This window comes from Paroedura picta, chromosome 6, assembly GCF_049243985.1.
Source record: "Paroedura picta isolate Pp20150507F chromosome 6, Ppicta_v3.0, whole genome shotgun sequence".
NCBI lineage: Eukaryota > Metazoa > Chordata > Lepidosauria > Squamata > Gekkonidae > Paroedura > Paroedura picta.
Window position 1 is genome coordinate 55,518,250 of NC_135374.1, and position 26,832 is coordinate 55,545,081.

Consider the following 26,832-nt stretch of genomic DNA (forward strand, 5'->3'; position numbering starts at 1 on the left):
GTGTCCTCTTAAGGGGCTCTGTAGTGTACAACAGCCAACCTTGGGACTGACATTCATTGACCATGCTCCCAGGAGGATGGTGATGGTAGGAATAATGGTTTGTACCACTTCCAGCTCTAATACCAACCTTTCCCCTCTGTTGCCCTAACATGTGGGTTGGGGAAGGTGAGGACAGAAGTCGGGCTGTCAACTGACAGCCAATGTATGCAGTACCTGAGGAATGTTGTGGTTTGAATTTGCCCAGCACGATATGTAAGTGTCTTCTCCTATGGAGAAGCACAATGGAGAGGTGTTGGAAAGGAACTCTATTCTTATGATAAGTGACCTAGGGATTTGTGGAGATCACAATCAATATTTTAAATTGGCACTCAAGACGGTCAGCTATCTTCATGTAATGTTCAAATGTGAAGTGTATGAGAGAAATGTAAATGCTGATCCTAGGGCTCACTCAGTTGCTGTGTATTGCATCTGCTGCACAAAACTAAAAAATGCAACTCACACTTCCCTTCCCCTTTCATTAAGGCAATATGCAAAATCACTCTGAAACTAACACTGTTTTGTTAAATCAAACATCTGTCCATAGAATCATTTTTTTGAATTGTTATTCTGGTCAAATCATTGTGAGGCGAAGGCATCATGCATTGCTATATCTTGCCTTGAACTGTATCTTGCCTTGAACTGTGCGTTCCTCTCATAAATAGCTGCAGATTGCCACAAGTTTTTTCATAAATCATAATCTAGCATTTGAAGACAGATGTCTAGGAAAGGAGCAGCAAATTCCTCTTTAATATTAAAGAGGACTAGATCAGTATATAGTCTTGATCACATGGCTTGCAAAAGATGAAGTATTCATTGTATACACAAAACGAAAACATAACATGGAATTTTACTATAAAGTAAATCTGTAACATAAATAAAGCCTGACTAGGATGGTGATCCATGAATCAAGGCAAGCTGGACGTGGTTAAACAAGAAATGAGAAGACTGAACATCGACATTTTAGGAATCAGTGAACTAAAATGGACAGGAATGGGTGAATTTAATTCAGATGACCATCAGGTATACTACTGTGGACAAGAATCTCGCAGAAGAAATGGAGTAGCCTTCATAATCAATAAGCGAGTAGGAAAAGCAGTCTTGGGATACAATCCCCAAAATGACAGAATGATCTCAGTTCGAATCCAAGGCAAACCATTCAACATCACAGTGATCCAGGTCTACGCCCCAACCACTGCTGCTGAAGAGGATGAAGTTGATCAGTTCTATGAAGCCCTACAACACCTTCTAGTTCTATGAAGCCCTACAACACCTTCTAGAAGCAACGCCCAAAAATGATGTGCTTATCATCATGGGGGATTGGAATGCTAAAGTAGGAAGCCAAAAGATAACCGGGATAACAGGCAAGTTTGGCCTTGGAGTACAAAATGAAGCAGGGCACAGGCTGGTAGAATTTTGTCAAGAGAATACAATGGTCATAGCAAACACTCTTTTCCAGCAACCCAAGAGACGACTCTACACATGGACATCACCAGACGGTCAACACAGAAATCAGATTGACTATGTGCTCTGCAGCCAAAGATGGAAAAGTTCTATCCAGTCAATAAAAACAAGACCAGGAGCTGATTGTGGTTCAGATCATGAGCTTCTTGTTGCAAAATTTGGGCTTAAATTGAAGAAAGTAGGGAAAAGCACTAGGCCACTCAGGTATGAACTAAATCATATCCCCGACGAATACACAGTGGAGGTGACAAATAGATTTAAGGAATTAGATCTGATAGACAGAGTGCCTGAAGAACTATGGATGGAGGTTCGCAACATTGTACAAGAGGTAGCAACTAAAACCATCCCAAAGAAAAAGAAATGCAAGAAATCAAAATGGCTGTCTGAGGAAGCTTTACAAATAGCTAAGGAGAGAAGGGAAGTGAAAGGCAAGGGAGAAAGAGAAAGATACACCCAACTGAATGCAGAATTCCAGAGAAAAGCTAGAAGAGATAAGAATGCCTTCTTAAATGAACAGTGCAAACAAATAGAAGAAAACAATAGAATTGGGAGGACCAGAGATCTTTTCAAGAAAATTGGAGATATGAAGAGAACGTTTCATGCAAAGATGGGTATGATAAGGGACCAAAATGGTAGGGATCTCACAGAAGCAGAAGAGATTAAACAAAGGTGGCAAAATTATACAGAAGAACTATACAAGAGCGAGCTTAACATCCCTGATGACCACAATGGGGTAGTGACTGACCTGGAGCCAGACATCCTGGAATGTGAAGTCAAATGGGCCTTAGGAAGTCTGAGTAACAATAAAGCTAGTGGTGGTGACAGCATTCCAGTTGAACTATTCAAAATCTTAAAGGACGATGCAGTAAAAGTGCTACACTCAATATGCCAGCAAATTTGGAAAACTCAACAATGGCCACAGGATTGGAAAAGGTCAGTTTACATTCCAATTCCAAAGAAGGGCAATGCCAAAGAATGTTCAAACTACCGCACCATTGCACTAATTTCTCATGCTAGCAAAGTTATGCTCAAAATCTTACAAGCTAGGCTCCAGCAATATGTGGACCGAGAACTTCCAGAAGTACAGGCAGGATTTCGAAGAGGCAGAGGAACTAGAGATCAAATTGCCAACATACGCTGGATCATGGAGAAAGCTAGGGAGTACCAGAAGAACGTCTACTTCTGCTTCATTGACTATGCTAAAGCCTTTGATTGTGTGGAACACAACAAATTGTGGCAAGTTCTTAAAGAGATGGGAATACCAGAGCATCTTATTTGTCTCTTGAGAAATTTATATGCAGGTCAAGAAGCAACAGTGAGAACTGAACATGGAATCACTGACTGGTTCAAAATTGAGAAAGGAGTTCGGCAAGGCTGTATACTGTCGCCTTGCCTATTTAACTTGTATGCAGAGCACATCATGAGAAATGCGGGATTAGAGGAGTCACAAATTGGGATCAAGGTTGCAGGGAGAAATATCAACAACCTCAGATATGCAAATGATACCACTCTAATGGCAGAAAGTGAAGAGGAACTAAAGAGCCTGTTGATGCAGGTGAAGGAGGAGAGTGCAAAAGTTGGCTTGAAACTCAACATCAAGAAAACAAAGATCATGGCATCCGGCCCTCTCAATTCCTGGCAAATAGAAGGGGAAGAAATGGAGATAGTGACAGATTTTATTTTCCTGGGCTCCAAGATCACTGCAGATGGGGACTGCAGCAAAGAAATTAAAAGACGCTTGCTCCTGGGGAGGAAAGCTATGGCAAATCTAGACAGCATCCTAAAAAGCAGAGACATCACCCTGCCAACAAAAGTGCGTTTAGTCAAGGCTATGGTCTTCCCAGTTGCAATGTATGGCTGCGAAAGTTGGACCATAAGGAAGGCCGAGCGTCAAAGAATTGAGGCTTTTGAACTCTGGTGCTGGAGAAGACTCTTGCGAGTCCCTTGGACTGCAAGGCGAACAAACCGGTCAGTCCTAGAGGAGATCAGCCCTGACTGCTCTTTAGAAGGCCAGATCCTGAAGATGAAACTCAAATATTTTGGCCACCTCATGAGAAGGAAGGACTCCCTGGAGAAGAGCCTAATGCTGGGAGCAATCGAGGGCAAAAGAAGAAGGGGACGACAGAGAATGAGGTGGCTGGATGGAGCCACTGAAGCAGTAGGTGCAAACTTAAATGGACTCCAGGGAATGGTAGAGGACAGGAAGGCCTGGAGGATCATTGTCCATGGGGTCGCGATTGGTCGGACTCGACTTCGCACATAACAAGGATGGTGAGAGGAGTTGAGACTCATTGCCTCCCTCATTGGCCACTTGTCCAATGAATGGCCAATCAGGTAGGCTGTCCCACCCCTGGCCACACACCCCTCCACCTTTTTCCACATGGAAGAAGTGCCGGCCCATTCTACTGCACGGACTGCGAAAGGTAAACCAGCCAGTGAGTGGGAGCTGGGACTGCAGGCCTGGGTCTGGGGGGGATGATGGAGGGAGAGAGCTCCTGCCAGCACTCGCCTCTGCCCTAAGCAATCCTGCAATGGCCTCACCAGGCATCGGTGGACCTGCCCAGGTTGGAGCAGAGGGGAAGTTAGCACTCATTGTATTTTTTCTACAACAGGCTTTTCTGCTTATATATAATATTTTTGAATGGTTAACTGAAAGCCCTGGGATTTCAATCTGATATAAGTCCCTGATCGCCAAATACTTGAGGCCAAAATCTGAGATCAGGAAATCCAGGGAGATGGTGTGATGATTGCGGCATTATAGAGAAACTCTGTGTTTGTTATCTTTCTGGCATGATATCTGCAGTTAGCTGCCTAATATCTAGCCAAACAATTACATGTCATAGAGGAGAGCCCACATGTGCCATCTAGCAAACAAAGAGAAGGCAATGGCATCTTCCTTGTTGGGCATGTCAAATAATTACATTACAATCCTAAACACAGTAACACCCTTCTAAATCCACTGAAGTCAGTGGGTTTAGAATGCTGTGATTTTGTTTAGGATTGCACTGTTAAATATGCAAAGCATCTACAGGAACAGATTGCATTATAGCTCAGAAGCTGAAAGTGAATTCTAGTAAATGCCAAGAGAACAAACACTTCATGAAAATGTTTAGTGCCAGGTTCTGAATGCAAAGTTTGTTTTAATGGTTTCATGATTGCTGGCAGAGAAAACATTTTGCACAGCAACAAGTCGATAACTGTAATTCCGGCTATTTTAATGAGAGGCTTTTGTGATCTAAGCAGATCTTTGTCTACTTCTGATGAGATTATTAAATTGATACCTACATAATATTTAAAGAGGTCTGAGACAGTTTCAGTGGAAATATTTGCTTCCTAAACAAAAGGCAATTTTCAAGGATTTTGTTGGACATTTAAATCATTTCAGTCATAACTGCTAAACAAAGGAATTACAAAATACTACACAAAAGTATGAACATTTCTTTAAAGTCTGTTTTCACCTTATGTGTTCATATGGCTGCTATTAACAACAGCTATAAAACTGGTGTAATGCAAGAAAATGCAGATGGCAAAAGGCTCCTTTGATGTAATTTGTTACATCTTTTGGTCATAAAATGTAAAAGTCAGTTCAAAGTTATTAAACTTTGGGGTGGGGGGTGGGGGAGAGATTTTAAGCTGAAATGAAAAGTACTGAAAAACTGCAAGCAATGTCCCCAGGCCATCAGAATCCTGATCCATCCCTACCAGGTCGCCATTATTTTTCGGTCATTTCCAGGCTGCAGAGATCAGTCCCCCTGGAGAAAAGAACTACTGCGGAGGTGGGACTCTGGATCCCCCAAGCTCCAGGTGGGAAACAAAGAAAAATGCTGCATGGCAGTAATTGCTAATAACAAGAAACATCCAGTAATTCATTAACTTGTCACAGTTTCTTGCTTCAATTAAAATATTTCATAGATAGCAAAAATTGCTTGAAGAACTGAAAACCTTTCAATCTATACGTTCATCAATTCAGTTCAGTATGGAAGAAATAAAAAAGAGTTATATGTTTCAAACAAAATGAAAACATTGGTTGGCAAAGAACTTACAGAGGGTTTCTCAATTACTGCCTCTGTGTCAGCTTTTCTCAACTTTTTACCAATGAGAAACTCCTGAAACATTCTTCAGACTTCAAGAAACCCCAGAAGTAGGATCTCCAGGTCCCAGCTGGAGGCTAGCAACCCTACCACTGTTCAGGGATGCCAGCATCCTGGTGAGACATGGAGAACCCCCAGAATGAAAGCTCCTCTCCAGACGGTAGAGATCAGTTCCCCCGGAGGAAAGGGCTACCTGGGACTGGGATGGAGGCTGTGTACCACTACCCTCTCTCTATACCCTCCTCAAAAGTATTTATTTCTTCTGAAACTGCAAACTTATTGACCACACAATCACCTCTCCATGTAGGAAATACCTGAGCCCTCCTTGGAGACAGCCATTGGCCAGAAGGTCCAATGAGCAAGTCAAAAAAGTCTCACACCATCCTCCTGGAACAGCTTCTTCTGCATGTGCTCTAGCTACATCTATTTAAGGCAATGGCAATTCATACAGCTTGGTGTAGTGGTTAAGATCAGTGGCTTTGAATGTGGTTAGCTAGATTTGATTTCCTGCTCTTCCATGTGCTGGGTGATCTTGGACTAGTTGCAGTCCCGTTAGAAACTGTTCTCACAATGCCTACAGCAGCCTTTAGCCAGGAAGGAGTCCCCTGCAGCCTGGCCAGGGCTGATGAAGAGGAGCTCACTCACTGAGGGTGCGGTTGGGAGCTGCATCACAAGACCTGCAGAAGGCCAGGGGCAGCCGGTGCAAGGTCAATGGCTGGAAGGGCTGGACTTGGAGGATGAGAGGACATGTGTTTGGGGGGAAGGCTTAGAGTGTGGGGGAAGGGTGATAAGGAGGAGAGTGATGTAGATTAGGGAATGGTGAGGTAAATATCCCAGGCCCTGGGGAGTGATGATGTTGCCATTGCAGGCTGCCCCCCCTTCTGAGACCTAGCCACAACCTCCAGCCATTCCTCCACCTCCTCACCTCAAAGTGGCAGAGTGCCCAGCCAACCCAACTGCTTTATACTGTCAAGGTGCTACTCGTACTTCTGACTCGAAACAGCTCTACAGTGTTTGAAGCAGGCATCTTGTTCACCCTTTTAAATGGAGATGTTATTGACTCAACCTGGGATTCTCTGTATGCAAACCAGATGAGCCATTGAATTATGGTTCCAGCTGTAAGCCACAGTACCTCTGGGTGATAGAAAAACTATAAAAAGCCAGCTTGGTGGAGTGGCTAAGAGTGATGGTTAGGAGCGCTGGCTTCTAATCTGATGAGCTAGAATTGATTCTCCACTCTTCTACATTAAGATAGCTGAGTGACCTTGGGTTTATCAAGGTGCTGATAGTACTGTTCTCAGAGAGTAGTAATATCAGGACTCTAGTGGCCTCACCTACCTCGTAGGGTGTCTGTTGCGGGGAGTGGACAGGAAAGTGATTATAAGCCACTTTGAGACTTCTTCGGGTAGCAAAAAGGAGGATATAAGAACCAACTCTTCTTCTGTTTATGGGATGAATGTTCAGTCATGAAGAAATACCCAGGTAAGCAATATTCCTTTAGTGACTTCTTGAGCTGAAATACATTTGCTCTAAAAATTGTCCTCCAAATTCAACTTATTTGATGTCAGGATTTGGCTTCTAATGAGTCAGCCGTAGCAGCCAACATTAGAAAGTTATCTGATAGCAATTATGGGGTAGCAGTCAAATACTAGCAGTATTGGGTTCCATTAGACAGTTGAAGCAGTCTGTGTTTGAAAACATCTGAAATATGCAGCAGTCAGCAGTCAATGGTGTCCTTAGAATAAACACTGAGCAAAAGCTGCTACTTCTGTTCTTGACTCTTGTTTGTTTGATCTTATAGTTTCCTTTTGCCCTGGATTGCCTTGTAGATTGTTAGAATAATAGAACCATAGAATAATAGAGTTGGAAGGGACCTCCTGTTGACCTCTGACCTGCCCATGACCATACTTCTGCCATAACAATTGGACTCATTGACTGTCTTTGGTCATTTGGCTACCTGACCTTTGGTTATTCTTACCTGTTTCCTGATGTGCATTTGAACCTCACACTGTGTGGTGGGAGTTACTGATTTCATGGTGGGAAAGAGTTTCTCAAAAAAATTTCCTTTGTCAATGGTGAAAGTATCGACAGAAGAGAACAGGGAACCTTTCTAAGGCAATATGTTTGTAATAATATATACAATGAGTAAATACAATTCATCTTTTATATACCAGAAGGAACAACCATAACAGCTTCTAGATCAATTCCGTTTTCATTGGCTTCATCAGTGGTTGAAACCTCCAATCCTTATATTATTATTATTGTTAATATTTTAGTATCAATCGGCCATAGGCTCTCTAGGGTACTGCGGGGAATGCTAGTCAACGACCACTCCCCTGTGGGGACTAGCATTCCCCACAGTACCCTAGAGAGCCTATGGCCGATTGATACTAAAATATTAACAATAGTAACACAAGGATTGGAGATTTCAACCACTGATGAAGCCAATGAAAACAGAATTGATCGAGAAGCCGTTATGGTTGTTCCTTCTGGTATATAAAAGATGTAAAAGAAATTGTATTTATTCACTGGTGAAAGTATAGCTGCATAGTTTCACATTGCTCATTTTAAAACACACTGTATACCCTGGATCTTATCAGGGCTTCATTTTTAAGAATCTGTTGGGTTATTGAGATTCTAGATCTACACAGTCCTGCTCCCTTTCCCTTAAAGGAAAATATATTTAGTTTCTGAAATGGAATGTATTAAATCAAAGAATGGTATGGGTTAGTAAAGAGATGTGGGAAAACATAACTTTAATGATACTTTTGAAACAATATTTTTGAAGATACAATTTGTGAAACCATATGCTTCATAGCAGTTGTTATCTAAAGAATAAAGTCCACAATAAAAAGCTATTGACTTATACCTGATTTAATAATGTCCATGCCCTTCCAAACAGTGGTAGCATAACCAGACACAGGTCAGAATGAAGGTTTTTATCCCTGTCAAGAAATGAACATCTCTCATCTATTTGGTGCCATTTTCTCTTACAGATGACCTTCTCTTTATATACAGTTTGACACGTTATATTTCCAGTTCAGCAAACTAGTTTTAAGAGACCAGGAAAGAAATATCAGTGTTCCCCCCTGAAAATGTTCTTTCAAATTTTATAACCCAAAGTCAGAAGAAACATTAAGAAGTACTTTCAAAGGCAGCAGTTGTATCAATCATATGGTCAGAACCTTTTCTCTCAAAGCAATTAAAATGTTATAAACAGCATGTCTCATGCACATACAGTGCCTCATGTATGTAGGTTTCTATTGGTTTGAAATTTACAGCACAATCCTATATAGTTACTACAGTCTGACTTCCATGGGGATAGACTGGTATAGCTTTGCATAGGATCACAATGTTAATCTAGTAAATAAAATATTATGGGGTATCAGTTTACCTAGCAAAAATGTACAGATAACCTGGATAATCCAGATTTTAAAAAAGCACAGGAAATGAGGCAATTAAAAAAAATCTACCACTATTCTTAGGTAAGGGAGGGAGTGTTGGAGAAAAGAAAGAGTGAGTCTAAAGAGAAAATACAGAGAACTCTGAATTGGCTGACAGTGAAACATTTCAGGGTACACGATCTGGTGTTCTGATGTGGAACAACTAATCTGCTGCCTTGTAGGAGTGCTTGCTTGCATCCACTGAGTTTTATTTGTATATTTTAAAATTAAGCAAACACTGCCTCATCTAACCAAAACATAGCCAGGTACCTTGGAATCTCCTACCACAGTGAGTAGTGTAAAGTGGGCAAAAATAATATTATTTGCATCTCATCTTCCTCCTGGGGGGGGGGGGGAATCTATCTATCCTCTCTCTCTCTCCATCCTCTCTCTATACATACATACATATCTAGATGACCCGGCAGGCCCCCTCCAACTCCATGATTCTATGATGCTTGATTCTTGATTCCCATTATAGTGCAAAAATAAGGATCCCTACCTTTAAACAAGGAAAAAACTCTAGTCATGTTTCATGGCCTTGACAGTCAAACACTACTAAAAGGAATCAATTCAACAAAAATTAATGGCAGTTTTTAAATGAATTAATATCTGATACTAATATAGAATACTTGCTTTTCATATGAAGCATGTGACATTAAAGAACAGCAAATGCAACTGGCAACCACATTAGTTTGACTTCAGTCTTTTATTTGAACTCAGCTAAGTGACAGCAACATTAACAATTACCACAGGCTGCATTACTGAAACCATTTATGCCACTGCAAGAAATGGCGAAGCCATATTAAGAAAATATTAGAAAAATATGACCACATTGCATAAAATCAGACTGGAAGGTCATGTTCTCCTTACAGGTAAGAGCCTTCCAATTTAGCCCATCATACTGGCTCAAACCCCTCATGCCTCATTTTCAATGTGTCAGGCAGCTAGGGAGAATGACAAAGTCATACAAATCACAGCATGAAAGAATAAAGTTAGGAGGGCAAAGGAAAGGTAATGCTTATTTCTGGGAAAATTTTACTGGAGACAACTGTATTAATAAAAAGAGATTTCACTGAACACTCAAAGGGCTGTGAACCATCTTTACAATTAAACTGACCAATCAGCAAACCAGCCAGCTGAATACTGGGTGATGTTCCAAGCCCATTCTTCTCTGTCCTTCTTACTCTCCACTTGTTCCTTTCTTTCCTCTCCAGATGGAAAAAAATAACAAAACACTCCATAGATATACAGAATAATCTCAGAAGTTGCTTTGACAATTTCCTCCATATGATGGTGGTGGTCTTTATGGAGGAAGCATTCAGCATTTGGTTTATTCAATGGGATGGTTATTGTATATGGGGTTGCTCATTAATGTACCTGTTCTTGTTTTTCACCACACGGATTGTGTCAGCTGTACTTGTATGCACTCGTAGAGTAAAATACAATAAAATATCTTGTATAACCCCCATGAGTGATCTGTCATATCCTGACTCCTGGTCTGCACTGGAAAGGTGGCTTCATGGCATAAATCCTTCAGCCCGGCTCTTAGCCCATCCCCTCCTCCCAGATTCCTGGTTTCTCTTCCATCCTGTTGTTTACAGCTGGCTAGTCTGCAGCTCCATTCCCCCCTACTGGGAGCTTCATCTTATCTTCTAGTGTCTTTGGTTTGTAGGAGAGCTGGCTGGAGCCAGCTGTGGCCAATTCAGGGCCTGGGAACAGATAATAGGTTTGTGCCTTCTGGATCAAAGGCCTCTTGGTGTGAACCAGTTTTCCCACCTGAATCTCCGTCCCTATATAAGGTTAGAGATATCACTGCTCTCCCCCTGGAAACATTTGCCAGATATTAGGAAGCAATCTCTGGGTGACTCAGGCAGAGTCACCTGAAACTCAACCCCTCTAAGATGGAAGTCCTCTGGCTGGATGGACGGGGGCAGGATCAGGGAGCATGTTTACCCTTCATGGGAGGGTGTATAGTTTATGGCTGAACCATGTGCCAGGAATCTAGGGGTGATCTTTGATGCCTCCCTTTCTACTAGCACCCTACCTGTCCTCAGAATACTTGGCCACTGTGATCCATACAACAGTCATTTCCAGACTGGACTTCTGTAACTTGCTGTACACCGGCTTTCTCTTACATCCCTTATTTCTGACCCGGAAATTTTAATAGGTCTGGAATGGGCTGCTAGGATACTCATGAAGTCATTTTGGAGGGCTTATATCCAGCTGATGCTGAGGCAGCTGCACTGGTTACTGGTTAGTTTCCGGATGAGGTTTAAGGTTTTGGTTCTTACCTTTAAGGCCATCTGCATATCTGCACTCTACATATCTGAGGGACCGCTTGTCTCCTTATGCCCCCTTCAGAGCTCTTCATTCTGCAGGTTTGAATCTACTGGTGGTCCCTGGTTCCTGGGATCATTAAGCAGGGCAGGCTGTTTCGTCCTGTATCAGCCATCATAGAAATTAGTTTGGAGTAGACTGCATTCCCACAGCTTCTTTTATCTTCCTTCTCTCACCACTGGGAGATAAATGGCAGGGGGGTGGGGGGAGGCAATATGCAGGGCCCCTGAAAACTCGGGGCCCACAGCATGTGCTATAAGTGCTACATGGTTAAACCAGTACTGCTCTAACCATTGCTTGATTTTATAAGCCTCCACCATATCCTCTCTAGCTGTCTCTTTTCTAAAATGAAAATTGCCAGACTCATCAGCATTTCCTCATAAGAAAGGTGATCCAAGCCAGCATGGTGTAGTGGTTAAGAGCAATCGTCTCTACTCTGGAGAACCAGATGATTTCTCACTCCTCCACATGCAGCCAGCTGGGTGATCTTGGGCCAGCGCAGTTCTCTCAGAGCTCTCTCAATCCCCCTACCCTACAGGGTATTTGTTGTAGGGAAAAGAAAGGAAGGCAATTGTAAGCGACTTGGAGACTCCATCAAGTAGTGAAAAGTAGGTTATAAAAACCAACTTTTACCTTCTTAACCATCTTTGTGGTGATTCTGTGGTATTTTCAGTCCTGCCTCAAAGGTAAGGTTCAGAGAGTGGTGTAGCAAGTGTAGCGAGGCTGCTGCTCTGACCTACAGGGTCCTTCAGAGTTTTATCTTGTCCCCTGTGCTTTTTCAATATATGTGTAAAGCCAATGAGAGGTGTCACCTGGGCTGAGTGGCCACAAATATGTGGATGACAGTCAGCTCCATCTCTTGTTTCCAACAGTTCCCAGTGAGGCTGTGGAAGCCACAGTGCCTGGAAGCAGTTTTGAAATGGATGAGGGCAAACAAATTGAAACTTAATCCAGACAAAAGGGAGGCGCTGCTAGTGTCAGGAAGGATTTAACTAGGGCTGATCCTGCACTTACTTTGTTTATTCCATTGTCAATCCTGTTGAATTCAAATCGATTTGAACTCGGATCTTCCTCTCCCCCCTCTCGCACATTGAAACAGAAAAGTGTTCTGCACATGGTTACGGTAGTTCAGAAGGGGGGGGGGAGCCAAGCATAGCCTCTTTCTTTCTTTTCTTGAAGCGGGGAGAGGAGCCAAGCAGAGCGGGAGCCTCTTTCTTTTCTTGGGGGGGGGGGGGAACCGAAGAAGGCAGAGGAGGGAGAAAAAAATCCAAGACTGACAGAAGTTGAGAGAAATTAGGGGCTTCTCCTTTATGGCAAGCTTGTCACATGGGCAGCTTTGGCCAATCAGGGAATCTCTACCACAGAGAAGAGCCCAAATTCAAAACAGCCTACTTTCTCAATCCAATTCTAAAAATATTGAGGGTTAAAGGCACTCTAAGATATCGCACGATAAAGGTAGGGTCATGCTGGATCAATCATGTTTGTTGCAGAAGGAAAATTTAAATCACCCAAAATCAAAACAGAAATTGCATTCTGTGTAGACGGCAGGGACTGAATTGACTTGGGATTGGAATAAAAGCTCCGTGCAGTTTACACCCAGGACATGGGATATATTCTGTTCTGGATGGAGTTATACTTCCTGCAAATGTCCCTAGGTACTCTGTGAAATTAATTGGTTGCTGTGGTGGCCAAATGTACTTTCCCCAGCTGCTAGTGAGCCAGCTGTGGCCCCTCCTGGGCAGGAAAGATCTGACCACTGTTGTGCATCTTGAATAAATAATGTTTTATGAATAAATAATGTTTTATGTTGGGCTGCTCTTAAAAACTGCCTGGATAGTTAGTGCAAAATACTGATGCCAGAATCATAGAATCATAGAATCATAGAGTTGGGCCATACAGGCCATCTAGTCCAACCCCCTGCTCAATGCAGGATCAGCCCTAACCATCCTAAAGCATCCAAGAAAAGTGTGTATCCAGCCTTTGTTTGAAGACTGCCAGTGAGGGGGAGTTCACCACCTCCTTAGGCAGCCTATTCCACTGATGAACTACTCTGACTGTGAAAAACTTTTTCCTGATATCTAGCCTATATCGTTGTACTTGAAATTTAGACCCATTACTGTGTGTCCTGGATAGAGTCATAGGGACCATATCAGCTCAGTCTTGCTCCAACTATATATACATCCTGATCCCAGTTTGCTTCCAGGCACAAGTCAACGCATGAACATTGACATAGGGGCCAGCATACCTTAAGGACTGCCTTCTCCCATATGAACCTATCCATCCATTCTGGTTATCTACAGAGGCTTTGCAGAGTGTCCATGCCTTCTGAAGCTAGTTATAATAACAAAACTTTGGAAGTCCCTTCCCATGAAACTTCATGCATCTCCTTCTTCCAACGGGTGAAGCCTTTCTGTTTGTGTGTGTCATCTGGCATTCCTTCAATAACTGTTATTGGCCCTCCTCATTTTGATGTTTTTTCCTCCTGCCTTTCTGCCATTCCCCAACCTCTGGAAAGTGATCCCAGAATGCCATTATACTGTAGTTTTGTGACTACTAACAAACTTTAAATTTATTTATTGATCACCACTCCTGGTCCAGCTGGCTTGCAACAGTTTATAACAGTAGACATAAAATAAAATAAAATCCCCACAGTACCCATAACTTCCACAGACAAAGAGTTCCACCCCACAAGAGAGTAAATGGCCCCTTCGATCCAGTGCCTCAGGGAGGGCATTTGGAAGAGGAACCCAGCACATGTTCCTTGCACCAGCCTGAACCAAACACCTGATAGAAGAGACCCATCTTACAGGTCATATGGAACTTGATAGCTCTGACAGGGCCCTAAGCTCTTCTGAGAGCTCATTCTACCGGAAAGGGACCAGGACCAAAAAGGCCCTGGCCCTGGTCAAGGCCAGGAACACTTCCTGTGGGCCAGGGATCATCAACCTATTCAGTGAGGAGCTTTGCGAGGGGCATAAGGAGTTAGACAGTCCCTCAGATATGCTGGGCCCCGACAATGAATGGTCTTAAAAGTCATTACCAAAACCTTGAACCTAATCTGGAATGCAACTAGCAACCAGTGCAGCTGCCTCAGCAAGAACTGGATGTGGGCTCTCCAAGGTGTTCTCATGAGAACCCTTGGAACCATCTTTTATACCAGCTATAGTTACCAGGTCACAGACAAGGGCAGGCTCAAGTCATTTATTTATTTATTTATTTATTTATTTATTTATTTATTTATTTATTTGATTTTTACACTGCCCTCCCATATGGCTAGTAAGGTTCTTTTTTGATCACAGGGTGTACTTTATTGTGCTACTGTGTGTTGTTTTGTATATATACTAATGTAAATTTCAAAGATCTAGCCACCTGATACCTTTTAAGGTCCTTATTTTTCCCACTTTTTTCTCACATAAGGACTGCTGAATCGCACACAAAAAGACTACACTTTCCTTCTGAATTTCCCATAATGAATAGGGCCCATAAAAAGAGATTATGTTCAATATAAATTTTCCATAGCTGCACAGGTAAAGGATGCATCTTCTACTTATGGCTTCAATCCATGGTGGACACACAAAAGAATCATTTCAGTAAGACTGTAACACATGTTCCTTGCTGTCAATTAAAATATATATCATGCACAAAGCAATAGAAAGGGACAAGTAAAAAGAGTGGGTAAGGAATGGTAACCACTAGGAGAATAATAAATAATAAATAAATAAATAAGACTGTAGTCTTATCTACAGGCTGTTAGTTTTGAAACAGTGACCTCTGAGGGACAATGAAAAAAGGCAAGAAAAACGCTGTTCTGTGGCTTCTTGTTAAACACATTCTTGTATCTACTCAAAATTTTGAAGTTGAAAGTGTGTGTGTGTGTGTGTGTGTTGGGGGGGGGGACACCAAAGAACAGAGATACAAAGCTTCTGAAGAAATACAATTAGCATCATTGTTCTGGTCCAGACTTTAATAAAAATATCTTGCTCATTATTTTTAACATACTGGCATCATGACAGGGAGATTTTACCAGAGAGGAAAAATACCTTTTGATCTTTTCTTTCCTTTGTACCATGTTCAATGAGCTTTCCAGATCTGTAAATGAGCCTCCTCAAGGGTCATCCCATCTCAATTTATAACATAAAACCCTCACGATGGCCATGGTTAAAATGTTCAGGATCAAAAATAGTGCAGCGATTGTCAGGCATCCTGTTGTGACTGTTGTCAAAGTTGAGCACTCATCTTCATCCCTAAACTGGAGAAATGCTAAGCACCTGGGAGCTGAGGAGGCCACAGACAGACAAGACTGCAGGCAGCAGGGAATCAGGCTAGATGTCAAGGCAACTGTCCTGCAGGCAGGCAGGTTTGGTGGCTTACAGAGGGGCAGTCTTGAATTCCCAGGGATGGCCCAGAAAACTCTATCCCTAATAATCTGCCCAGGTGGAGTCAGGGCAGTGGAATATAGATTTCAAAGAGTACCTTATTCTCAGAACCAGGAAGATTCTATTTGAAAACAAAATCGGAGCAAATGAGCAGCTAATTCCTGCCCCTTTCCATGCCTTATCTTGGCATTGTATTCTCTTGACAGAATTCTACCAGCCTGTGCCCTGCTTCATTTTGTATTCCAAGGCCAAACTTGCCTGTTATCCCAGTTATCTTTTGGCTTCCCACTTTAGCATTCCAATCCCCCATGCTGATAAGCACATCATTTTTTGGCATTGCTTCTAGAAGGTGTTGTAGGGCTTCACAGAACTGGTCATATTCATCCTCTTCCACAGCAGTGGTTGGGGCATAGACCTGGATTACTGTGATGTTGAATGGTTTGGCCTTGGATTCGAACTGAGATCATTCTATCATTTTGGGGATTGTATCCCAAGACTGCTTTTCCTACTCTCTTATTGATTATGAAGGCTACTCCATTTCTTCTGCGAGATTCTTGTCCACAGTAGTATACCTGATGGTCATCTGAATTAAATCCATATATATAAACCCAGTATTTAAGTTGTGATTAGCTCTAATGCCATTCAAAATATTTTACTAGATAGTGCCTTTTGCTTTCATTGCCCTAGTTCTACATCAAACCATCTAAAGCATGAAATGCTATAACTTGTATATGCATTACATAAGATGAGGCTGATTTTTCCATTTTCCAAAAATGAGACTAGAGTTAGTTCTAGCTATATATGTTGTCATAATATCATTTAAAGCATTTTCAAGGATATACATAGGAATATTTCTCTCTGTGTTAGTATAGATCAGTTGCTTTTTGATTGCGGAAAGGAAACAAAATATGGAAACAGTATTTGCCCTGCTTAAGAAGGTTGCACTCAGACACTAATGCTCAAACAACTTTCCTTCTCTTTGGGAGTTAATTTGATGATATTATGATCTACAAGGAAGTCTATCAAATAAATCTGCAAAAAGAGATTTGAATTTGAATTTTTCCCTTTTTTGTATTTGGCCATTTATTGTTAAATAATGTTATATAACCAAATCAATTAAATTATTAGCAGTTTTTAAGGCTGACATATTCACTAATCGATAGTCTGTCTTCAGCTAAATACTCTGGGTTCAGTCCAATGAACCTTAAATGGAGCATGCTTATGGAATGGAACTCTCCCTACCCCTTTGTTCTTCCCTATAATTTTCTTCTGTGTCCCCTGAAAAGTTGGTTTTGAGCACTAGGAGACCTTTTGGAAATGTACACTGGTCACTGTTGTTCTAGAAAGAATTGGGTTCCAATTTCCATTCTGCCATGAAACTCATTGGGTGACCTTGGACCAACATTAGTTAGAGGAAGGATTCAGCCTCTTTGAACAGATTGGTGGCATACATTCACTTATAGTCTTGATGCAGCTGTTGATTTAGTTATACAGATATTTGCTAAATGACCAGTATGCAAAGTACTGGGTCTAAAATAATACCTTGTAAAAAGAAAATGGGAATATGATTGTGAAGGCAGTTCATTGTGGGTCTTCCAAAAAGCATGACATTTCTATTATCTTATGTCGCTCCTGCTCAGAAAATGCTAATTCAAAATTGCTCCATTTATAATCCAACTCTTTGCTTGAATAATGGTATCATGCCATATTATCCATAGACATAAATTCAAATGACAGCCAACCTGGAATTGTATATCTGATGCTCTGATTATAGTCTTTGGTCTACAAACATGGCCATCTGTCAGGAAGACTATGTGCTTGCCAACATACCACTTTCAGTTACTGGTCAGCCTGCAGAACACAGACAGCATTGTTTTATTTGGAATCCCAAAAAGCCATTCCAGTGTTACAAAGGCAGTGCATGCTATTTTGCATCTGATGAAATTCATTCTATGCTAAGTGGGCTGTTCAATGGAAAATAAAGTCTGCCCAGATTAAGTAAACATTTCTTTAAAAAATCTTTTTCGACATATATAGTGTCTTATCTTGTGTGTCAGTAATATATTTCAACTTTATCCTTGTATTGGCAGAACTAGACACAAAATACATGAGTTATAACTCTTCATAACTGAAATCTTGCAAGAGAGAGAAATCAGATTTCGTTGAGCTGAAGAACTATGGACGGAGGTTTGCAACATTGTACAAGAGGTAGCAACTAAAACCATCCCAAAGAAAAAGAAATACAAGAAATAAAAATGGCTGTCTGAGGAAGCTTTACAAATAGCTAAGGAGAGAAGGAAAGTGAAAGGCAAGGGAGAAAGAGAAAGATACACCCAATTGAATGCAAATTCCAGAGAAAAGCTAGAAGAGATAAGAATGCCTTCTTATCAAATGAACAGTGCGGACAAATAGAAGAAAACAATAGTTGGAGAGGACCAGAGATCTTTTCAAGAAAATTGGAGATATGAAGAGAACGTTTCATGCAAAGATGGGTATGATAGAGGACCAAAATGGTAGGGACCTCACAGAAGCAGAAGAGATTTTTTAAAAAGGTGGCAAAATTATACAGAAGAACTATACAAGAGCAAGCTTAACATCCCTGATAACTACAATGGGGTAGTTACTGACCTGGAGCCAGACATCCTGGAATGTGAAGTCAAATGGGCCTTAGGAAGTCTGAGCAACAATAAAGCTAGTGGTGGTGACAGCATTCCAGTTGAACTATTCAAAATCTTAAAAGATGATGCGGTAAAAGTGCTACACTCAATATGCCAGCAAATTTGGAGAACTCAACAATGGCCACAGGTTTGGAAAAGGTCACTTTACATTCCAATCCCAAAGAAGGGCAATGCCAAAGAATGTTCAAACCACCGCACCATTGCACTCATTTCTCATGCTAGCAAAGTTATGCTCAAAATCCTACAAGCTAGGCTCCAGCAACATGTGGACCAAGAACTTCCAGAAGTACTGGCAGGATTTCGAAGAGGCAGAGGAACTAGAGATCAAATTGCCAACATACGCTGGATCATGGAGAAAGCTTGGGAATTCCAGAAGAACATCTACTTCTGCTTCATTGACTATGCTAAAGCCTTTGATTGTGTGGAGCACAACAAATTGTGGCAAGTTCTTAAAGAGATGGGAATACCAGAGCATCTTATTTGTCTCTTGATAAACTTATATGCAGGTCAAGAAGCAACAGTGAGAACTGAACATGGAATCACTGATTGGTTCAAAATTGAGAAAGGAGTTTGGCAAGTCTGTATACTGTCGCCTTGCCTATTTAACTCGTATGCGGAGCACATTATGAGAAAGGCAGGGTTAGATTAGTCACAAATTGGGATCAAGATTGCAGGGAGAAATATCAACAACCTCAGATATGCAGAAGATACTACTCTAATGGCAGAAATTGAAGAGGAACTAAAGAGCCTGTTGATGTGGATGAAGGAGGAGAGTGCAAAAGTTGACTTGAAACTCAACATCAAGAAAACAAAGATCATGGCACCCAGCCCTCTCAATTCCTGGCAAATAGATGGGGAAGAAATGGAGATAGTAACAAATTTTATTTTCCTGGGCTCCAAGATCACTGCAGATGGGGACTGCAGCAAAGAAATTAAAAGACGCTTGCTCCTGGGGAGGAAAGCTATGGCAAATCCTAAAAAGCAGAGACATCACCCTGCCAATAAAGGTGCGTTTAGTCAAGGCTATGGTATTCCCAGTTGCAATGTATGGCTGTGAAAGTTGGACCATAAGGAAGGACGAGCGTCAAAGAATTGAGGCTTTTGAACTCTGGTGCTGGAGAAGACTCTTGCGTGTCCCTTGGACTGCAAGGCGAACAAACTGGTCAGTCCTAGAGGAGATCAGCCCTGACTGCTCCTTAGATGGCCAAATACTTTGGCCACCTCATGAGAAGGAAGGACTCCCTGGAGAAGAGCCTAATGCTGGGAGCGATTGAGGGCAAAAGAAGAAGGGGACGACAGAGAATGAGGTGGCTGGATGGAGTCACTGAAGCAGTAGGTACAAACTTAAATGGACTCCGGGGTATGGTAGAGGATAGGAAGGCCTTGGAGGATCATTGTCCATGGGGTCGTGATGGGTCGGACACGACTTCGCACCTAACAACATCAACAGATATATATGGAAGAGGGCATCTTTTTAAACATATAACTCATATGCTGTTTTGGCACAAACTCTGAGCATGTAGGTTTTCTGTGAATTGCAAATGATAGATCTGATTTGTATATTCAGAGGAATACATTTAGAGGAACACTGGATCCCTGGGCAGAATTAAACTGTTTGGGGTGAGGCAATTCTACATGTATAAAACTTCTAAAACAGGAATATCACAGACTGGAACAGATTATTGGAATGGTCATTGTACAATTTCATTTGTAGTGTATTCTGATAAAGCATTATATGATTAATACCATATCTCCTGGCAGAAAGTCCTGTTTTGAAAACTTCTACAGAGAAAATACATAGATTACACATTACTTGGACAACTCAGGAAATTTGTTTTGTAATCCTATATGAGTTCCTTCCAAAATACTGGTGGAACCTAAATAAATATGTATGAAAAAGCATATATATTATTCTCTATTTGCAGAAGATGTGGCAGAACAAGACAGGACTGAGCTTTCATTTGGAACAAATTGCAATTAGCTGCAAATTTACTGTTGTGATTTCTATATTCTATATGGTTTCTGTAAATGTATATACTTAAAGTACTTAAATTAATGAAAGGCAATGTTTTACATTAATTGTTCTGTATTCTTAATCTTGCTATTTTCTTATTCATTCATTCATTCACTCACTCAGTCACTCACTCACTCACTCACTCAGTCACTCACTCATTTATTTATTATGGGATTTATTTACCACTGCCACCCCCAACATAGTCAGCTCAGGATGGTTTCCAGCATTCCAAAGCAATTTACAAATGTATAAAATGCATTCAATAAAATACAGTGCAAAAATGAGACCTTAAAATACAATAGTAATTATAATTATAATATACTATTATATAATAGTAATAGTAATTTGTTTAAAACAAAAAAATAATATATTTGCTGAAAATAGTGCTCTTCCAGTGTTGTTATCATAGCACAGTTCTTGATAGCTTGTTTTTGTTTTTGTTTTGCTGGTATGGCATATGGAGGAAGCCCTCAGAGTAACCTTGGGGTTCATTGATTACACTGTTCAATCTGCCTTGAGTCTCAGTGTGAATATATAGTAAATAAATAAATAGCATTCTATGGCTGTTTTCACAACATTTGTATTTACAACAAACCAAACAGTTCCAGGACATATCAGGCAAACTGCTTTATCCTTTTTTAAAAAAGTAATTAATAGTGTTTTTGTCATTAAGGACATGGTGTTCATCTGCAATTTGTTGTTTCTTTGAAACAGAACTTCCTTTTCCAGACATCTTATAGGGTTTTTAGCAGAGCAGCAGTTGCAGAGTTTCAATGTTATCCTTGAATTAATAAAAAAATGTGTGTAGTATAATTTTAGGGGCCAAACTCCTCTATTTCCCATTAAATCCACTCCATTCTAGCTGCTATTAGCTGGGGGTTTTCAATTTGACCATAGTAAAGAAGAGAAGAGACTCCTGCCAACCTATCCACTACAGTTTTCAGAAGCACTTAGCTATGTACACAGGCTGGGAACAATTTTTAAAAAATGGATTGGGAATCTCACTTACCAGATGGCAGAGTTACAATCCTACGTACATTGAATACTGAGATTTATTTCTTAATAAGCACAGTCCCTTGAAATTTAAATATACACCTGCTAATATGTTTTAATTTTAATATGTTTAAAATTGGGGGCCCTCTAAAAAAGGGCAAGTAGACAGAAAGAGTGAATGAGGGCAGCCTTCCACCTAGAACAGAGGATATGCCATTGTTGGCTTCAAATTGTATCCAAGGTGCACATAAACATCACTGCTTGCCAGCTAAGCCTCACTCATGAGAAGTAAAGTGGCAGCCAGAGGGAAGGGAACTTGGCTGGAGGAAAATGTGAGAAGGGGAATGCCATAAGCTTCCCTGCTAAGAGAGTACTCAACGGACCACTCATCGGCTTCTGCAATCACAGACGTATAAGAAGACTCCAGAAGTGAGAGCAACCAGTTCTTGTTGTGGATGGGAAAATGCTTTTGTTTGCATCAGCAACCTCACCAGTAACTTTGGAAGCCACTTCCTTTGATGGGTGGAGCCTCTAGAAGTGTTCAGTATATAAAACACTTTCCCCCCAAAAATATTAGACCTTTTACTGTCCTTTCCCCACCTTCCCCCCCCCAAAAAGCAGACCTGACATCTGAACCCATTTACACAACGACTTTACCTTCCTTATGTACACACATAGGTTCAACATGGTAATTTATGGAGAGGCAGAGTTAAAAAACTGAGTGGCATGGGTGCCTGAGCTTTGCTGGCTAGCAAAGCACCTACAATGGCCAAAATGCTATTATGGTGGAAAAAACAAGAGGGGGGCTGACAGAACAAAGATGGTGCCTCTTAAGGCAGGAAGAACAGTATGGGTCTGAGGGGAAAATGCCCTGAGGATGAGAGCAGCAGACAAGCAGGTTGGAGGCCCACACAGAAAGAGGTTGGGGGCCGCACGCAGCCTGCAGGTCTCAGGTTGGGGACCCTTGCATTATAACTATAATGAAAGGACAGTGCATTTCCCGACTGAAAGTAGGATGAACATTATTTTGTAGTGTCAAAAAGCACTAAAAGGGACACTGAACAGAACAGGTGATACTAATCAGATGGAATGTGCCTCTCTGCAGTTTTTTTGTGACTAGGATCAGCTGCCAGTGTAACATTATCAATACTACCATGAGATCAATTTAGAACCTATGAACACACAAATAAATAACTGGTGAGAACTTGATGGTATAGCACATTAAAAGAATTTGATCTACACTCAATTTTGACCATTTTACTAAAGAAAAATATGCTGAGAAAATTAATCATAAAAAGTAATGCCAGAAGTGTGTAAAGTCAGAAATGCAGCAGGTGGGATGTATGATGTTATTTACTATTCAATACTAATCAGATAGAATATATCAAAATATTTTTGCCTATGGGGACACTGCCATAATTGAAGGCAGATTATTTTTCTGTATTTTATAGATATCTATCTCTAGTTAGCTAATTAAGGGTGTTTGGCCAAGAGATTCAAGTAATTATACCATACCTTCTAGCAGCTACATATCTGAAGGCCTCTTTCCCCCTGCATGAACGTGCTTGGAAAAGACAGTGTCTGATGTACAAAGAAGAAAAGAAGATCTTGAAGGGGGTAGCAGAAAGACAATTAGATAGGTTAGTGAGGACAGCAACTTCTCTCTCCTATTAAGTGTCATTCCTAGTCTGTTTCCAGATTGCTACTTTTTGGGAAGTGCCACATTCAGTCTTACACTCTCTGTCAGCTAGAGATGCAGCTAGGAACCTCTCTCTTTCACTGGACATGTTATTGGCCCCAAAAGATTGTTGGATCATGCAGGGTTCACCATGACATGCCCCAGACCTAGGCCAGGCTGAAAAGGATCACCTCCTGATGGTTCCACAATACCATTCTCAGACAACATATCTAAAGTCACAGGTGCAGATTTCAAGGACCTTCCATTTGTGATTTCTATAATGACAGGCACTAGGATGGGATGATATCTGATGCAGTTGGTCAAAGTGGATGTTGATGAAACTGATAGAAGCCCTGGAGTCTACCATTGCAGTGGTTTGAACCATTTGATGTTTGTCCAGGTGAAAAGCGATTGGGAGAAAGAGATGGGTGAAAGACAGATGAGAAAGAAGGAATAGACACTGTGGCTGTCTCAGGTCTGGCACCATGGACTGAGGCTTGTTGGCTGGGCAGGACTGTGCATAACACATGACACAGGCTGAAGTTTACACCCATCAGCTATTTTCTTCATTTGTCAGTTTTGGCTGGGCATTCTCAGTTATCAAGTTTTACAAATTTATTTGTTCTGCAGACAGAGTTAGTCAGGTCTCATCTGGAGCAGAGATCTCAGGTCTACACAAATAAGGCTTGGGAGCATTAACAGATGCTAGGAGCCAGACACTGGAGCTGGCACACAACATTTCATCTAGCAAGCTCCCCCCCCCCCCGCCCAAGCCTTAAATCAGGGGTAGTCAAACTGTGGCCCTCCAGATGTCCATGGACTACAATTTCCATGAGCCCCTGCCAGTGAATGCTGGCAAGGACTCATGGGAATTTTAGTCCATGGACATCTGGAGGGCTGCAGTTTGACTACCCCTGCCTTAAATAGTGTGAGAGGACAGCAGTTCCACCTGCTCTGAACATAGCACTCTGGGACCCATATTTTCCAGACATAGCTAGGGTAAGAATCCTACAAAGGATTACATCCATCATGATCTAACCCAGGGGGTGGAACATGGGCTACAGGTCTTGCATTGCATCTTCTGTAGGCTAGCTCTGCATGAGCCTGCTGCCTCTGCTGCTTCTATTGAGTAGAGGAAGATTCTTGTGGGCTTGATGACCAAGGGGCTTTCCGCACCGGGATCCTTGTAGCAAATTGTTTGCTGAACGAAAAATCGCCATTTAAAATAGTGGAATTTGTCATTATGCATACCTGCCTTTGTAGTGGAATCCAGTTGCGTTTCCATCGTTTCCCACAGGCTTCCGGTCTCGGCAAAAATCGCTAGAAAGGAAGCGCTATTGCCGAGCTCGTCCCGCCCCTGGTCATCAAGCAGCCAATGGGTGGCCGTTAGCATGCTCCCAAACAGCCCCTTTCCCTTTAAGAAAGGTTTAAAAAAAAACACACCCGTTGCAACAAATATGCGTTGCTTCGTTGCAACGGAGAGACCCATCCAGCTGGCAGGTGTGTTTGAGCTGCCATTTCATCGTTGCCACGCTCCCCCCGAGTGAAAAAAAAATCCCCCCCCCTCACGGGCGCGATTTTCGGCCGAAAACAGTGTGAAAAATAAAGGGAAAATAAATTAGCAAACGGGCTTCTCTGTTGTTTGTGCTTAGTGACTGTAAACAGCTCTGGGGAGGGACTGCAGCCGGGGAAGCCTCACTGGCTAAACAGAGGCTTGCCGGTGCGTTGATCTCCACTCGCTCGGAGAAAAAAAAATGGCGATCGCTTCGCCGGAAGATCAGAGGGGAGAGCCAGGGGGAGGGACTTTGTAGAAACCACAACAATGGTAACGCACAGAACTTTCCCGCTAGTGTTGCAGATTGGTTGCAGGAGGGTAGCGCTCTCCGGAGGGTGAATCCACTTTTGGGGATTTCCCTGAAAGCGCTACAAGGAAGCGCTTTTTGCGGATCGGTTTCAGGTGTGTGGCAGATTGTCAACGACGTTGTGCATAATGGCAAATCAGTAGCGTTTTCAATTGGCAACCATTGTGCGATTTTGAAGGAGTGCAGAAAGCCCCCAAGTTCTGACCAGGTGCTTAGTTGCCCAAGGACCAGGGGAGAATAGACAGAAAGAACTTCTAGTGGAGTAGTTCCCATTGCAGGCTGTTTAAGGGGAAGTTCTGAAAGAGTTCCCACTGCATGTTCCTCTGGACAAGTTCTGATGCAGATAGACCAGGAGCATCCATTCTGCAAGAGACTTCTGCTTTCCCCAGGCCATGTTTCTTTCTTGGAGACTTTTGAATTAGAGTCCAGAGCCATATCAATGGGGATCATGGCAGCTTGTTTTGGAACTTGAAACAGCAAGGTAAGACTGCCCAAATGTAGACTAAATCACAATTGGGCATTTCAGCAATTTAATTTTTTTTTAAATGGTGGCAGGATATTCATGGTAACCATGAGGACAAGTTTGTCCCTTAGTAACTGAATTTTATTCCTCAGCTTGCAGATCTTGGTGACTCTTGGATGCTAAAGATGCTTCTTCAGCAGCTTATGGCTGTGAATGCTAATGACTGTTCTGTTTATTACTCATTCTCTTCCTGTCAGGCAAAGTAATGCTGCTATAATGAGGATGATTACAACCTGGTTTACCATAGTCGGGTTGCAGTGTAGGAGAAAGGGGAAAAGATAAAGCTCAGACACAGAGTCTGCAATAAAGAGGATGCAAGCAAATGAAAATGCTGGAACTATAATTAAATGGGAAGCTTGTCCAAAAAGTCTAATACTCAATAGCATGGTAGCAACTAATCTTAATTTGAAGATGGACATTCTGTGTGTCAAGAACATGGTTTCAACACACATTTGTTCTGAAAACAAACATTTCAGACCTGGTCTTACACATGTACCACAATAAAGCAGTAGAAGTCAGAGATGGCAGAATGGCTGAGAGAATGTCTCATTCAAGGCAAAGCTTCCTGAAAATAAAAGAGCACAGCAAGGAGAAAAACGGTAGCTTAGCCTTTCATATCCTGTTCTTGTTTTCAGTTTACAGTAGCTGCACCCAGATGATTGTCCGGGGCAACAGATGTGGAAGGCCACCAAACAGCCATGTCACTCTCCAATATCCCTGGTCCAGTGAGGATTCCATGAAGACCCTGCTGCTTTCCTCCTCTATCAGGAAGAGAGACCTCTTTCTCTTTCCTTCCTCATGATGTGGCGATGAAAGGTTTGGGACTACTGCAATGGGATAAAGTTAGTGGGCAGCAGCTTCACATCTCACTACAGTACAGTGAATTTGAGGGCAGGAGGAAAGGAAGGCAGGAAGTGGTTTCCTGGCTCATCTTACTATGAAGTCATAGAATCATAGAATCATAGAATCATAGAATCATAGAGTTGGAAGGGGCCATACAGGCCATCTAGTCCAACCCCCTGCTCAACGCAGGATTAGCCCTAAGCATCCTAAAGCATCCAAGAAAAGTGTGTATCCAACCTTTGCTTGAAGACTTCCAGTGAGGGGGCACTCACCACCTCCTTAGGCAGCCTATTCCACTGCTGAACGACTCTGACTGAGAAAAACTTTTTCCTGATATCTAGCCTATATCGTTGTACTTGACGTTTAAACCCATTACTGCGTGTCCTTTCCTCTGCAGCCAGCAGAAACAGCATCCTGCCCTCCTCCAAGTGACAACCTTTCAAATACTTAAAGAGGGCTATCATGTCCCCTCTCAACCTCCTTTTCTCCAGGCT